This window comes from Diabrotica virgifera, chromosome 2, assembly GCF_917563875.1.
Source record: "Diabrotica virgifera virgifera chromosome 2, PGI_DIABVI_V3a".
Taxonomy (NCBI): Eukaryota; Metazoa; Arthropoda; class Insecta; order Coleoptera; family Chrysomelidae; genus Diabrotica; species Diabrotica virgifera.
The window spans coordinates 211,386,619-211,400,204 of record NC_065444.1 but is presented as its reverse complement, the minus strand read 5'-3'; the positions used below and the strand labels follow the sequence as shown (position 1 = coordinate 211,400,204).

Sequence of the window (13,586 nt, the reverse complement as noted above, 5' to 3'; positions counted from 1 at the left end):
AAAATAAGAGGAAGTAAAAAAATGAGTCCTGTAAGGCAACTGGTAAAATCATTAGTACTTTATAATGGGATACAGAGTGTTTCATTAATAACTGGAAATATTTTAACTTTTTCATTTGCTTATGGTCAATTTTCCGCGCCTGCTTTAATCCAAGATATTTGTATATATCGTTTTCACCCATAGCCTCGGTGTTCTGGCCATTTTGCATATCGAATCCTCTGACTATATTTAAAACGAGGTACTTGTCTAGTCCGAAGTGCATATTAATATCATTAGAGAATGTTTCTACTGTTTTGGCATCTGTTCTAGATTGTCTCGATTAGAAACCATTAATTTCAAATCATCCATTTACAATAGATGACTTAAATGATAAGGACAGTATCTATTATGACGAACAAAATACATGAATGACCAAAAGTTCAGTTCTATGTGACTTGACAAGGAAGAATGTTAAGTAAAAGAGAGGATGCACGAGGTTGTAAACTATTGTACGTCATAACTACCGATTTGGCCGTAAGCATGACAGCAAAATATGTAATTTATTACCTCATGCTCCCTGTCCTGTCTCGCTCTTTCTAGTGTCTCCTTTTCTTTGATTATTTGCGTAATTAGATCGACAGTAACATCATAGGATTCTTGGTTCTGCAATGCTCTTTTATCAAATTGTTGGGCGTTATCGCTCCTATCCTTGATACTAGATTGTTCCGTTCTAGACCTGGATCCCGCGTAAGAAAAAAAAGTTGATTAATAGCAAGCTGAAAATTTGTTAATAGCTTAACGGTGTCTAGTCGGACAAACTTTGATGCACGGGAACACTGGAACAGGGGAAGTTTTAACTGTGGAGCATGATAAACGTGTCGTCCTCACAAGTTTATGATTGTGAAAAATAACAAGTTGTTTTTAAGTTTATTCGATAGCCAACGTTATGTAATATATGAGAAAATGTTTGTCCGACAAAAATGTTGGGCATTTTAACGAGTCCGACACGTAGAACATGTCACATCACCGGAATTATGTTGGTGATGAATAGCAGTCTGATTTTTGAATGAGAGTTTAATGAAAGGTTAAAAAAGCAATTGGAAGTTATGTCCGACAAAATTAATGGGAAGTTTTCGTAGTCGGACATTCTAAACAGGTAAGATATACACAAAAATGCTGGTGATAAATAGCTTTCCGACAAAGATGAAATTTAATTAAGTAAATTATTCCTTACCAAGAATGACTGTTGTCGGAAAAAAATAAGGGGTAGATTTTGTAGTCGGACAATTTAAAAAAATAATTTTTGAAATTTCAATAAGGGGTGATCATTCTATGTCAAAAGTACCTGCAGTCAATTACAATCGATATCTTTCGATTTATCTCAACATCATTTAGACACCTCACTGTAATACATTTATAGTAGATCAGGCAAAGTATATTATGGATTGAGTGGTCTAGCTATCTTTGTCTGCCACATGCGCGGGATCGCTTGGTTAAAAGAGATAGATAGACCACCTATCGACTTTTTGCACTGTATTCCCTGTCTACCCTTATGTCTATGAATACATTTCCATTTAAGAAAACTGTCACTTTTGACAATAATTCATAATAAATTGCAATCGTAACTTCAAATTTAAACTAATCGATTTATTTTGGCAGCAAATTATTTCTAGCCATGTGACATATTACATTAATATATTTCATTTGTAGAAAGTTGAGAAAAATTACGTTATACAATTTTAATAATAATTTATTTAGGTACCCTTTTTCAATCAAGCAAAGCATTACAGCACGAAGAATGATATTCAATAGAATTTTCACAATTATCTGGCAACTGAACCTCATTGAATTGATGACCAAGCATTTTACGAACTTTGTAAAATGTTCGAAAATTACTCAAAAATGTTCCGTTGAATGGTTTCACTTTTGATTTGGCGACTTAAAATTTAAACTGTTGACACTCAAAAATAGACACAAAAACACTCCATAGTTAATATAAATTTTAATTTCCAACACACGTGGCAAACAGAAACTCAGAGACCATGTACTTTCAAATACTACTTTGCACACTGACAAATGCAGCTTTCTATTATAATACATACTTCTAAGCAAAATGTGTCATATTTACGTCTATTCTTATAAGCACCGGAGTTTTACACTTTTCACATTTTTCAATGTCGTTTACAGGGTTAAGATTTAAGTATGGAAAAAAGTGTATACAACGTTTTTTGTAGGAAATTTTCCGTACTTTCTGATGCGCCTAATTAGAAAACCCTAAGAGATTGCTTTCACATGTTCTTTGACATTTTTTATTATCATTTTGAGAATATCTAGAACAAACTCCACCCAAAAAAATAATTGTTTTGCTATATATATACATGCATTGATACTTACCTCACTGTTTTTGGAGTTTGCATGTATATATATGCACATGCAAATATGTGAATATAAATAATAATATACAGCTAAAATAGCTTTATCAATATGTGACTAAGTCATTCTGAAAAAATGTTTTTTATTTATTTCCTTCGATTTGCCCAAACTTTTTGTCCGACATAAAACTTTTTGCGTTACAAAATATAATTTTTACATAAACAAATCAAAATTGGCTTGCTATTTATCACCAACATTTTTGTCTATATCTTACATGTTTAGAATGTCCGACTAGGACAATTTCCCATTAATTTTGTCCGACAGAACTTCCAATTGCTTTTTTAACCTTTCATTAAACTCTCATGCAAAAATCAGACTGCTATTCATCACCAACATAATTCCTGTGATGTGACATGTTCTACGTGTCGGACTCGTTAAAATGCCCAACCTTTTTGTCGGACAAACATTTTTTCATATATTATATAACGTTGGCTATTGAATAAACTTAAAAAAAACTTGCTATTTTTCACCATCATAAACTTGTCAGGACGACACGTTTATCATGGTCCACCGTTAAAACTTCCCCTGTTCCAGTATTCCCATGCATCAATGTTTGTCCGACTAGACACCGTTAAGCTATTAACAAATTTTCAGCTTGCTATTAATCAACTTTTTTTTCTTACGCGGGATCCAGGTCTATTCTCTTCGAAAAGTAGTGCAGGCAAAAATGCATTGTTCTGAGTCATCTAGGATGCCACAATCTATACACAGATCATTTGTGGTCTTCTTTATTCTGTACGTATACGACCTAAAGGAGCCATGGCCGATGAGAAAATGCGTCAAATAATAATTTAGTTTTCTGAACCTACATTTGAACCATGTTACCACATCAGGGATTAATATTTTCGTCCATTGAGCCTTCGCCGTGTGTGCCTCCTATTCATTTTGACATATTTGGAGCATATGCGATCTTACATCGAATTTTATTTCCGGTAGATGGCCGTTTTCTCTGTTATATAGTATTTCTCTTTCTTTGGCTAGTAGGTGAATGGGGAGTGTGCCCGTTATGAAGGCAGTCGTAGAAGTGGTCCGGTAAGAGCTTGGTACCTTTAGTAGGGGCTTTCTTTGTGCCTTTCCAAGCAGTTCTTTATATTTAGTCATTTATTCTCAAATCTTCGTACCATATGGGGGCGCCGTATAGGAGGGTAGAATGTACAACCTGAAGGTACATTCTTCTCTTGAGGGAGCTTGGGCCGCCAATATTTGGCATACTTTTTATTAATGCTGCGGTTCTCTCTTCTGCTCTGTGGACTACTTTCATCCAGTGCTTTGTGAACCTTATATCTGTATCTATTTGGGTGCCCAAATATTTACCGCAGTATATAGGCTCTCTCCTTTTACTACCTATTACAAAAGTCAGATTTGGACGGGCACTAGGGCCTTTTAAGATCACAATTTCTGTTTTTTCTGTCGGTCGCTCTAGATCTTGTGTCACCATCCACCTGTTAACTTTTCTGCAGCTTCTGCACCTTTCTAGCTCGAAGTCGTTGTTACATTGAATGAGTAGTGCTAGATCGTCTGCGTACGCAATAGCTTCGGTCTCTGCTCCATAGTCGATTTCTAATATTTCATTATATAACACGTTCCAAAGCGTTGGTCCTAGTACGGCTCCTTGCGGTACACCTGCTGATGTTTACAGGTCTTTAGGTTTTGCCACTTGGAAATACCTCTCATTAAGGTAGTCCTTAATTATATTAATCAAGTCATCTGACACATTTGTTTTTTCCAGTGCGGTGATGATGTGGCCCCAGTTGGCTGAGTTGAATGTGTTTCTCACATCAAACATCACGAGAGCGGAGCATTTCTTTCTCGATCTTTTTACGGTGTCAGTTATTTCTTTTACCGAATCGACGGAAGATTTAGATTTCCTGAATCCGTACTTGTCAGATATATTTCTCTTTCTCTGTAATTCGTCTTCTAGACGATTTTTAATCAGATTTTCATAAAATTTATAAAAAAAACTGAAAACCAAGAAAGCCTACAAATATTACAATTTCAGGGGCATTCAAGGTGGACCAATCGGGCTCGAAGGACCAACTGAATCTTACGCTTTTAATGTTCTTCATTTACTGAATTAAAAGACACTATAAACGCTATGTATTTATTTGCAATTTAAAAGTGACAAAGTATGCAAAATGTGACCTGTTTTGCAGTCGTATGGATATTTCAGTGCGAAGTGCCTACGCATCTTTGCGCTCTGAGTTAAATTCAATTTGGGGGTGAGTGGCGCGGACAGGTTTAATTAAACATTTTGTAAGCAACTTGTTTTTTCATTTGCATTGGAAATGATATGCACCAGACAAAGACAGTTTTTACTGACTCCTGTACATTTTTGATTCTCACAGAGGACCACTATCCTTTTTATCCAATATTATAATCCTTTATTTTACAACCAATATCTTCATCCTTTCTCGTCCCATGTCGATCAATTTAATTTGATTGACAAATACTATATTACCAACTCATTTTAATTTTGAAGAGGTGTACTTTCATTATGTTTCGAAAGAAAAATCAGGTGTAATAAATATAAGACTATAAAGGTTTCTATGGGGGTTAGGTTATAAGAGCTTTTTCAGTCAAATAACATTTTTATTGTATTTGTACAATAAAACATTAAAATGCATTAATATAAATTAATTATACATATTAAAATAAGGCTATTTATGGCCGTGTTTTCTTCCTGGTGCTTGGGTGACTGGTTTAGATGACCTTCCTGCTTCTACTTGGTATATTCCAGTTGCCACAAAGGCTAAAAATAAAAAACTTTGATAATTTTACAGCCATTAGATATTTAATAGGTATAGTATACATTTAAGCAGCATAATAAAATTTAAATGAGAACGCCATGAATGAATTATAAAGAAGTGATGTAGGATGTAGTTATAAATTTTACTTAAATGATAAATTTATGATCTTTCATTTAAACTATAAAGTCTTCTGCTTACAGATACCATATTCACAAAGGTCTTTTGAATAATAAGTGGAGCTCAGAATATTCCAGCTACGAGAGATCTGATAAGAATATAACATGGCGCAAAACTGTAGTTTTATTTTGATGGAAAACAAAATACTAGTTCTATTTTGAAAGATTTTGCCACATTATTTCCTAAATTTGACGTAAAACGAGCCACAAAAGAGTATCTTTGATAAAGTTTGAATATTGAAGTTCTTTTGTGGCGCGTGTTACTTTAAGTTTAGCAAATATTATGGCAAAATTTTTGAAAATAAATCTAGAATTTTATTTTCGATCAAAATGAAAATACATTTTTGCGCCACGTTATGTTCATATCCGCTAGCTGGAGTATTCTGTGCGCCGCTCATTTTTACGACGTTTAGCGGTTCTTTATTCTTGTTTACATGATACAGTGTATAATTTACACATACATGGAAATTATTGTAAATATTATTAAAATGCATACGACGCATTTCCTAGATAAGAGCTATGGTCATGTGTGAGACAGAAATAATTGGTTCCTGAGAAGTACATTTGGCTGACGAGGTTTACTGTCAGAGAAGGTAGAGAAAGGAGCTCATATTTGCGGATGATATTGTATTAGTGGAAGAGAGCAAATAAATGTTGCAGGAGAAGTTAGAGAGTTGGAGAAAGGCTATAGAACAGGGAGGACTTAAGGTTAGCAGGTCAAAATTGGAGCATATACGGTTGGGAGGAACAGAAGTTATTTGGACATCGAGTTTCTTAGGGAAGAACGAGGACGAATAGAATGATTTAAATCCCTCGTCTTCTAGATCACGGAAAATAGAACACTAGGTAGCGAAATTGCTTAGAGAACACAGGCTAGTTGTTTAAATTAGAAGCGAATGAGCAAGGTATTTTTTGAAATTCGGAAAGGTCTGGAAGGAAAAATTTACAAAAGTGTTGTTAGACCTGTGGTGGTGTAAGGCGGTGAAGTGTTGCCTGTAGAGAAGCTTTAGAAAGAGAAGATGGAGATAGCTGAAATAAAGATTTTACGATGTATGTTGGGTAAAACTAAAAACGACAAGATCATTAACAACGTGATTAGGAAAAGAGCTGAGGAAACTACAGTCTCAACAAAAATTCAAAAAAAAAAGACTGCAAATGGTATGGATATGTTATATGTAGGACTGTGGATTGAGATGTTAGAAGTTGAGGGAAGAAGACATAGAGAAAACTAAGGAGAAGATGGAAGTACTAGTGGTAGAGCACTTAGGAAGAGAATATGGAGATAGCTGAAATAAAAGGTTTACGGTGGATATTGGCTAAAACTAAAAGAGACCAGATCAGTAACAACGTGATTAGAAAAACAGCCAAGGTAAATACAGTCTCAACCAAAAGTAAAAAAAACTGCAATGGTATGATCATGTCAGATGTAGGACTGAGGATGGAGATGTTAGAAGTTAAGGGAAGGAGAGGTAGAGAAAAACCAAGGAGAAGATGGAAGGACTTAAGAGGGAAAGGTTGAAATGAAGAATACCTGACGGACATAAATGAGTGCGGAAGAAGAGAAAGGTAAAGCGATCCCTAAAAAGGAAAAATATGCGGTGGAAAAAGAAGAATTGAAAAAAAATAATAAAAGGAGAACCAGCAAAATAATTTTGCTAAATCTAAGATATAAAATTTAAATATCGCGAACAACTAATCTCATTCGAATATCATTTAATACATTTTTCTATATTATATTGAATGCTTACCTAGTACAAATACAATAAAATATGTAATCCTCATGTTGCTTCTGTTATTGCTATGAGGGAAATGATGATTAACACAAGAAATACGAGCATTTTTATATCCTTGATGACACCGTTTTTATGAAATTATAATATATTATTTTTGTATTTATTATACATGGTTATGACGTCCCTAATGTCTGGCTTATTATACTACTGATAGTGGGCGTTCACTACTCCACACTTAGTTTTGAATAGTGAGAGATATTTTTTAAAGCAATATTTTTATAATATTAATTTATTGTTATTTTAATATAATAATTTTAATCATAACTCGGCTTTGACCCATGCAACTGAGCTTTACAAAGACTCATTTTAAAGCTTAATTTGTGGACTTTAAAACAAAATTTGCTAAATTACTTTATCTTTGGGGAAAAATGAGAAGTCCAAGATCTAAACAATAAATCTGAAAATTCTCGTGGAACCACTTTCTGGTAACAATCTTAATCTCTGCCTTTTACAATTTATAAGGCAAGGAGACGACGAATAAAGGAGACGAAAGGGTCTCTACAATATGCAGCCACATTCCGTCTATTCGTCTAGGAAAAATTCCAATGAAAGTAAAGTTGATTCCGTGTACTCAAAATATGAGCAAAATGAAAAATTAAAAAATAGCTTTATTATGTTTTATTTCGATTTAGACATGATCCACCATCCCCGTCCGTCCGTTTCGGTCACTCTAGAAGTGAAGTCTCTTTGAGTGCAATAAAAATAATTTAGAGTACGTCTGTAAAAATTGGAGGGTGTCAGAAAAATTAGAAGGAGTCAGAAAAAAATAGAGAGAGTCAGGAAATAGTAGAGGGAGTCAAAAAAATTTGAGAGTCAGAAAAAATTGGAGCTTGTCAAAAAATGTAGGGTACCAAAATAAATAGGCAGAAAACAGAAAAAAAGAGTGTGTGTACTTGTGTACGCACGTAAGAAGTTTACTTCTTTGTCGTCATAAAAAAACAGTTTTTTTATATACCTCATACAAAATCGGTAATATTTGCTATAAGATGGTTATATTTTAGGGTTTAGATCATTCAGAACTTTCTATAACTTTTCTTTCGTAAAATTAATAACAAAAGTTATCATAATTGAAATAACAGAAAATAATGTTGATTATATATGTTGAGAAAAATTTTTAATTTCTTTTTCAATTAGAATAATGTAATTCCATATTAGAATATAGTTCTATTTCCAATTAACTGTTCATAATAACAATGTTCAATATTGTAAAAATAAAGCTACTTTTCTCTTGAGTGACATTCATATTTTTTTGACATACCCTGTGTAATACCCATAAAAATTTACTATCTGATGGTTGAATCAGAGATTCTAGATATTGCAGAACCTTTTATGTAGAACAACTATTTTTCGTAAAATGAATAATAAAAAAGTTTTCCATATTATGGTTCCAACTTACAGGGACATACTGTATATTATGACAAAAATATTTTTAAATCTGTAGGCAAGTCAAAAGTGTAAACTCAACCTTAATTTAACAAGAGTTATAGTCGGTTCGCTAAACTCACGACACAACTGGCTAGTGTTTTTAGTAGATATTTTTTTTGTTTTTGGCCAATTTTGTGAAAATTGGCAAAATTACTAACTATTTAGTAATTATTTTCTTGTCAATTTTACAAAATTGGCAAAATTACTTACTAAATTCACTAGACATTAATTATTAAAAATAGTTCGACTGAACCTAACTTACCTTAGTACAAATGTTCACATAAAAATAGTTGCAGCCCTTTGAAGTTACAACATAAAAATGGATTTTTTCCAATATATCGAAAACTGTTTGTGGTTTCTTATTGAAAACGGATATGTGGCATCCTTATGACAGGAATATCTTAAAATAAAATTATAGTGAAATTTGTGCACACCATAAAAATTTTATGGGGGTTTTGTTCCCTTAAACCCCCCAAACTTTTGTGTACGTTCCAATTAAATTATCATTGTGGCACCATTAGTTAATAACAATATTTCTAAAACTTTTTTGCCTCTTAGTACTTTTTCGAAAAGCTAGTTTTTGTTGAAATATTTTGAATAATTGTCAAATCCACCATATATTTGTATACTGTTACGTACTGGTAATAATACGAAAAATTATTTAAAAATAATTACAGTTTGAGGTATATTTTGAACCGTATTAGAAAAGAAGCCACATCTCGATAAAAGATGCCTTATCGGAAAAATACTAAGAGGAAAAAAGTTTCAAAAACACTCTGTTTAACTAATGTAACCGCAATAATAGTTTAGTTGTAACGTACACAAACATTTGGGAGGTTTAAAGGCACAAAACCCCCATAAAATTTTTACGTAAACATATTAAAAAAGAAGCCGCATCTCGATTGAAAATGATTTATCGAAAAATTACTAAGAGGCAAAAAACTTTTAAAAACATTGTGTTTAACTAATGGCACCACAATAAGAATTTAATTGGAACGTACATAAAAGTTTGGGGGGTTTAAGGGAACAAAACCCCCATAATATTTTTATGGGGTGCACAAATTTCACTATAATTTCTTTTAAAGATGTACCTACCATAACAATGCCACATGTCACTTTTCATTAAAAAATCTCTAATAGTTTTCGATATATCGGAAAAAATCGATTTTCATTTTGTAACTTCAAAGGGCTGTAACTTTTTTGTGTGCCTATTTGTACTAAGGTAAGTTAGGTTCAATCGAACTATTTTTGGTCCCAGAATATGTGGTTTAATTTATGACCTGTATTTTTGTTACAGCCTGTATTATTTACAAAAGTATATACAAATCCGGTATAATATCCCTACTTTATAGCATTTTCAATATCTTCCGTAAGTCCAAACGGTGAGCTTAAATTTTTTTTCCAATGCATCCAACTTTCTTTGAAGCGAAGCTGAATTGTTCAAATATAAAAAAACTCTCCTGCGGTGTTGTCCGTATGAGATGATATGCCAGTCTCTAATGCATCATTGTCCTCTATGTTTACTTTTAGATTTATCTGTATAGCCTACAAAAAAATTAATCCAATTTAAATTTTAGATCACAACTACAACTGATATGAATAACATTGTAACTCCACTTATAATGTTTTTCAACTATTGCTTAAATGATATCTACAAAGGACAACTTTCATTTTGATCTAAAAACTTTTATCATATCTTATGTACCTTAATGTAAAGTTTTTTAATAAAATAACCTCATTGTAAGTGCAAATTTTGAATCACTCAGTGGAAAAGCTTTGTAACCAATGTTACAATACTGTAAATTTCTATTATTGATGAATATTTTTATAAACACATTGTAACATCTATATAATTTACGAGTGATCTAACTTCCACTGTTATATCTGATGTTCACAGTGGATTACATGTTCAAGAAGCATCAACAGCGAAAACCCCTTCCTGCATCAAAGGCATTAGTTTATTACTAGATACGTCTGCTAAGTAAAAATTCCCAAAGAAGAAAAATCTTGGAAAGGAGAGACAAAGAGATCCAAGTGTTTTCAAAATTAATATTTTGAAGAAACTGAGGAACTCTGACCAAGAATACACTAGAAAAACTGTAAAATTAACGTAAATGAGAGATTCGGGACCTCGATGTAACGATAAATGTAACAATAAATGTAAATCGAAATTATATAAAAAAAGAATGGCTCAATTCATTTAATAATTTTTGGGCAATAGCTGATCATTATAAACAGAGTGATTTATGTAGAGTTTGTAGAGCATACTTATGCAGATATAGTCCGTCCGCTATAACTTTTCCCATACGGTACGAATCATTTTCAATCAAACTAAATCAAAACATAAATTGAAACGAACGTCGATGTGTATGTACATTTTGTATACTTTATACTATATACTACACACATCGGCATACGTTTCACTTTCTGTTTTGACTTAATTTGATTGAAAATGAATCGCACCGCATGGGAAAAGTTATAGCGGACGGACTATTCTCAACCAATAGTGAAAAGTTAAATGAGTCCACGTAAAACTGTTAAATATGAATATAATTTGCAGTTAGCAGAACACTGACACCAAGTTTGTAAGAAACATTTTTGATACTTTACCAGATAATATATGGTTAACTACGCTATTCAAAAAAAGTGGCATTGCAGCTCGACTTAAATCAGAACCATTAATGCTAACAACAATGTGATACATGAAAGCGAAAAGCTGAGGAAAAGTTATAAAATATGGATTAAGCAAATTGTAGCTGGAGCATCACATGAGCTAATGGTTTATTGCATATAAGGAGACAGTCTGTTACCAACGCACTGTACTTAGCTGAGAATATTTTTTAACAAAAAATCAAAATATTAAATTATTCTTCATTATTTATTTTTTAGTTGTTATATCCACTTGAAAAAGCATAAGATAAATGTGTTTATTGGTTTTACTCACTCTCAATTTATTTCTTTCTTTTCCAATCTCCTCGTTCTTTCAACATCATGTTACCTACGCACTTTTTTGAGGCTTGCGTACCATTTCCTGTGATGGAACTTGATCAGGATGATTTTCGTCCTCTAAATAAGCTGGTTCGTCTAAAATTAATAGATTTATGTAAAATATTGTTATGTGAATGTATGAGATAGCCACTTTACACGATGCAAGTAATTGCGCAATTTCTTGCAGCAATTGAAATTGCATCGTGTCACACGAGAATTGCACAGAAAAGGTGCAATTACTTGCAGCAACTTTTTGCTGCAAGAAGTTGCAGCTAAATAGAACATGTTCATGCAATTCTTTCTGCAATTGTTATATATAACACATATTATAATTTTCTCAATAATCTAACATTTTTAATCTAATATCTGATAACTCTACTCAAAAAATCACATTTAATTTATAAAAACAACATAACCTAAAATTTATGGTTAGGTCAAAGTTTCTGTCTATTTCATATCAGCTTCTGTAATTACTTGTACCCTGTAATCATTTTATTGCAGAAATCTAGTTGCAAGTTGCAACTGATTGCAGAAGTTTTTGCTGCAAGAACTTGTGCTATAAATTTCGCAATTACTTGCAATGTGTAAAGTGGCTCAAATGTAGGAACAACATTTGTTTTAACTTATTTTCAAAACACTTACCTGTAATCATTGACAGTAATAAAAGACTCCAAGTACTGGATCCTCCGAGTCTTTAGTTTTGAATAAGTGAGATCGTAAAATCGTCCCGGTTGATTGATGTTTATCCACAGTTCTCTAGTGTAGAGAATCTCTACACTACCTCTACGAGCCAATAGGTTTTTATCAGTAATTTTGCGATTGAAAATCGCACTCACACAGTTTGGGCTTCCACAATGACATGCAACAAGCATGTTAATAAGTCCAAAAATATAATATGAAAACTATTTAAAAAGGTAGTATAACAATCACTCTATATTTATCAATCAACGACATAACCAAACCGTCCAAACCACAGCCCACAGCTGCGCTACAGCTGCCATATTGGATAATTTTTGACATGTCATTTGAACATCCAATCAGAACAAAGTTATAATGCGCGTATGCGCCTGGCCGATGCGTATGAGCCTGGTTTCAACATATAAAAATTCACCCTCAACGCGCGTAAAGAAGTATAACTTCAAAAAAAACAGAAGGGTCAGAAAGAAATAGAGGAATCAAAAAAATTGAAGGGAGATGAGATAAAATAAGAGGAAGTAAAAAAAAATGAGTGCTGTGAGGCAACGGGTAAAATCATTAGTACTTTATAATGGTATGCAGGGTGTTTCATTAATAACTGGAAATATTTTAACTGTAGTTTCTTGGGCTTAAAATATTAAGATTGAACCCAAATCACTTAAATAAAATGTGGCTCCTTACTGAGTTACAGGATGCGTTTTTTTTTAAATTAAAGACAATTTGTACTCAGTACTTTAAAACAATTTGACATATCCTTGTCATACTTGACAGCGCAAATGTAGATTTTGTACACCCTACTAAATTACAGTCGGAAAAATGAAAGAATACCCATGAACGAACCTATAGAACACGCTGTATTTTGCTGTCACCGTGTCACAAAGAAAATTGTCCAGTGCAAGTACATGTAACAATAATTATTACATGTACATGCGCTGGCCAATTTTTTGTGTGACACGGTGACAGGAGGATACAGCGTGTTTTATATGTTTTCTCATGGGTATCCTTTCATTTTCCCTACTGTATGTTAAACAAACTGAGTACTACAAGACACTCAAGATATGGTCCAGAAAATAACACAGCCCAACATTGTCTGGATACATTATAACAAAAACCCTCCGTTTACTCCGGACGACTAAGGAGGTACAAATTAATAACAACCGAAAATAATGTAACATGCAATTTTTGAGAATGCTGAGAAGGCGTTCTATCGAAAATTTAATTCCACCGTAGACAGTGTCGGTAAGTCTTACCCAAGCCAATAAGAAATTCACGAGTTTTAGAGAAATCAAATTTTTACACCGGTTGTTTTTATCACTAATGCTGGATAGATAGAAAATGCGACGCAAAAC

The 13,586-nt window shown here is 32.9% G+C and overlaps 1 long non-coding RNA gene across 1 annotated transcript; it reads right to left on the bottom strand.

Moving 5' to 3' along the window:
* Positions 1-4,980: 4,980 nt before the first annotated feature.
* On the bottom strand, positions 4,981-7,339 carry LOC114326061 (uncharacterized). The gene is made up of 2 exons (XR_003651777.2): positions 7,084-7,339; positions 4,981-5,161 (listed from the first exon to the last, which is right to left on the bottom strand). It is a non-coding gene; the product is annotated as an uncharacterized LOC114326061 (long non-coding RNA).
* Positions 7,340-13,586: the final 6,247 nt, after the last annotated feature.